We start from the raw sequence: 3,445 nt of genomic DNA on the forward strand, positions 1-3,445 counted from the left end.
GCCTACATACCACTGGGAGTTAAAGAAGAGAGTTTCAAAAAGGAGAACAATGATGCCAAGTATCTCAGAGGAGTCAACTAGGAAAGAACAAACTGTTCCCTGGGTTAAACAATGAGGAAGTCATTGATGACCTTAGGACAAGCAGTTTCTGTGGATTTGAAGAGGCAGAAGCCAAGTCATATCTGATGAAGGACTGGATGGACAGCAAAGAAGTGGCAAAGCTGAATGGTGACCTCTCCAGAAGCCCAGATATAAAGAAGACAAATAGGAGTGATAGCTGAAGAAGGAATGTAGAATGGTGAGAGTTTTGCCTATTATTTTTTAGATTTAAAGAGACTTGAATATGATGAGAAGAAACCAGAAGGAGGGAGAAGTTGAAGAAACAGGAGAGAAAATGAATCTTTGATGGAACAAATTCCTGGATGGATATGGAGAAGAGTAAATTCAAGAGCACCGTGGTGACACATTTGTCCTCCAAAACACCCAGGAAGGAAAATAGAGATGCGGATAAGCTTGTGAGTGATAAGCTTCCCACTGAGGAAGCTCATCCCTGGTCATCTCAGTTTTATCAGTTAAAGAAAGTAGGGGTACTGAGGATAGGCTAGGGAGCATGAGAAGAACAGCAAAAGTTTGGACCTATCATGGAGAAGAGGGGAAAAGGGTAACTGACCAGGGACACAGATACAGATGGCTAGAAGCACTGGGGACCAAGATGAGACTGGAAATCCTAAATGTATGGTAGTAGCACCAGTCCACCGAGCTATGTGTATTTCTCTGACACTTGGCTACCAGTGGGTAGCATGGAAGAAGATGGATATGTTTGGGTTAATCCAGGGTTGGAGATTTATAAGACTGTTGTACCCAGTCCGTTTATTCCCCAAAGAAGTCCACCAGAGACTGCAGTCAAAGCCAAGCGGCAAGGATCTTTATTGCAGGTTCGAACCTGGACCCCCGACCGAGTGTCGAGCGAGAGCCCTGAGGAGGGTTAGGAACTGTCTTTTATAGTCAGCAGTAAACAAGTACAGAGTCATAGGGGTCTTTTTGAATGACGCAAGCTTGGGATTGGTTGATATTTGAACAGTGCTGTTCTTGATTGGTTCCCGCCATCTCCCGCCATCCGAGCTATTTCAGTTACTCTTCTGACATGTTTATGACCTCTGGCAGGGATTTTCCTAACCGGTTTGTCCCGGCTTCAGTTCCGGGAGCCAACTGTATTGTTCCTCCCCCAAGACAGGTTAATAGAAGGGGGTAAAAGAGATAAGGAAGCTGGGTTTTCTGGGTAGAAAGTAGTTGAAGTGATAAGAATGGGACCTGGGCAGGAGAAGGAAGAAATGAAACAGGAACGGATGATACAAAACAGAAGTCTAGGGTAAAATGAAGTATACAAGTTGCTGAAGAGCTTACGAAGATCAAAGAACAGGTATAATCAGAGTCGGGATGAAAAGTTCTAGAAAGACAGGATAGTATGGTCAGAGAATTCCTGGAATAAAATGTTGTGGGTTTTCTTCCAAAACATTTTACCACTATTTTCATGTTACGCTGTAAGTTTGAAAAATGCATTACAAGGTCATCTGTGGGGAAAAGAAAAAGATCAGCCTGTTACTGTGTCTATATAGAAAGAAGTAGACATAAGAGACTCCATTTTGTTCTGTATTTGAGATGCTGTTAATCTGTGACCCTACCCCCAACCTTGTCCTTGCAAGAGACATGTGCTGCAGTGACTCAAGGTTTAATGGATTTTGGGCTGTGCAGGATGTGTCTTTGTTAAACAAGTGCCTGAAGGCAGCTTGCTGGTTAAAAGTCATCACCATTCCCTTAATTTCAACTACCCAGGGACACGTACATGGCCAAAGGTCACAGGGACCTCTGCCTAGGAAAGCTAGGTATTGTCCAAGGTTTCTCCCCATGTGATAGGCTGAAACAATGCTGCTAAAAGGTTTATGGAGATGTTTGCATATGCATCTCAAGGCACAGCATTTTCCTTTAAACTTATTCATGTCACAGAGATTTTTGTTCATATGTCTTACTGCTGATTTCCTCCCTACAATGATCCTATTGTCCTGCCACTCCCTTATCTTTAAGATGGTAAAGATAATTATCAATAAATACTAAGGGAACTCAGAGACCGGTGCCGGCGTGGGTCCTCTGTAAGCTGAGCGCCGGTCCCCTGGGCCCACTTTTTCTTTCTCTATACTTTGTCTCTGTGTCTCATTTCTTTTCTCAAGTCTCTCATTCCACCTAACAAGAAACACCCACAGGTGTGGAGGGGCAGGCCACTCCTTCAGTCATCTCCAGGCGTTGTGGAATGGAGTGGCCAACCTCCTTCAGAGCAACATGCCCAAGTCTTATTCTATCTACTGCAATACATAGCTCTCCCACAACTCTCCATCTGTGAGAAAGGCCCACTTCAGTGGTAGGAAACACAAAGAGAATGTGAAAGACTACTACCAGAAATGGATGGAAGAACAGGTTCAGAACCTGATTGCCTAAACAATGGTTGCATTTCAACGAGGAAAGATACTTCCTACTCTATTCTCTGCTCTCCTCTGCAGGGGCAATGATACCACCTCCCCCCAGCCTTCCAGGTCCTCTTTGCCCAAGTATAATGCCAGCACCCCATATGGGAGCCCTCCCATGATGCCAGTGATGGGCCTCTTTTTCATGGGATGATGCCAGTGGGACTTGCTCCTGGAATGAAGCCACCCATGGGAGGCCACATGTCAATGATGAGGCCTCCTGCCTGTCCCATGATGGTGCCTGCTTGGCCTAGAATGACTTGACCAGATGGTTAAGGATAGTGCAGAGGCCTTGTATATCAGGTTTATATTACTTGTTCTACTTCACTAGGAGACCATGGTGCTGTGACTCTGGGTGTTTTCTTAACAGCATGATAAGGAAGACTTTCTTTTCTTATCAAAGAGAGAATAGTTTTGGAGGGGAGAAGTGGGACCAAAAAAAGTAGTTTTTATTTGTATTGTGAAATGTGAAAATAAAATTGTTAACTCTTTTCATAAAAAAGAAACTACAACAACCAAAAAAACCCCAAAGTGTATTACAAGTGAAAGTATATATGTTTGGTAACTTAAATTTATTATTTTGTATTATCTGTGCCTTTGGCTGTCTTCCATATGATAATCCCATTCTCTTTTCATTGAACGAGGAAAATGCAGATCAGGTCTTAAGAGTACCATATTTCTAATGCTTTCATTATTTTATATGTACAGTGATACAATTATCATTTTAAATAAAAGCTCTTGAGAAAGAAGCTAGTGTTTTTGATTTCAGCTGTTTCAGCAGCTGCCGTAAAGATAAGCAAGTTTTCAATACACCTGCTACCTCTGACTTTGTCCTTTCCCCTAAATTTAAGTTGATTATAGGAAAAATGTAACCTATAAAGCTGGAGGACAGATCACATCAATAGAACCCGCATGACAAGTGACTAATG

At 42.7% G+C, this 3,445-nt stretch overlaps 1 pseudogene; it reads left to right on the forward strand.

Moving 5' to 3' along the window:
- The first annotated feature begins 206 nt into the window (after nt 1-206).
- LOC100429312 (U1 small nuclear ribonucleoprotein C pseudogene) lies at nt 207-2,792 on the forward strand (annotated as a pseudogene).
- Nucleotides 2,793-3,445: the final 653 nt, after the last annotated feature.

Source organism: Macaca mulatta, chromosome 15, assembly GCF_049350105.2.
Source record: "Macaca mulatta isolate MMU2019108-1 chromosome 15, T2T-MMU8v2.0, whole genome shotgun sequence".
NCBI lineage: Eukaryota > Metazoa > Chordata > Mammalia > Primates > Cercopithecidae > Macaca > Macaca mulatta.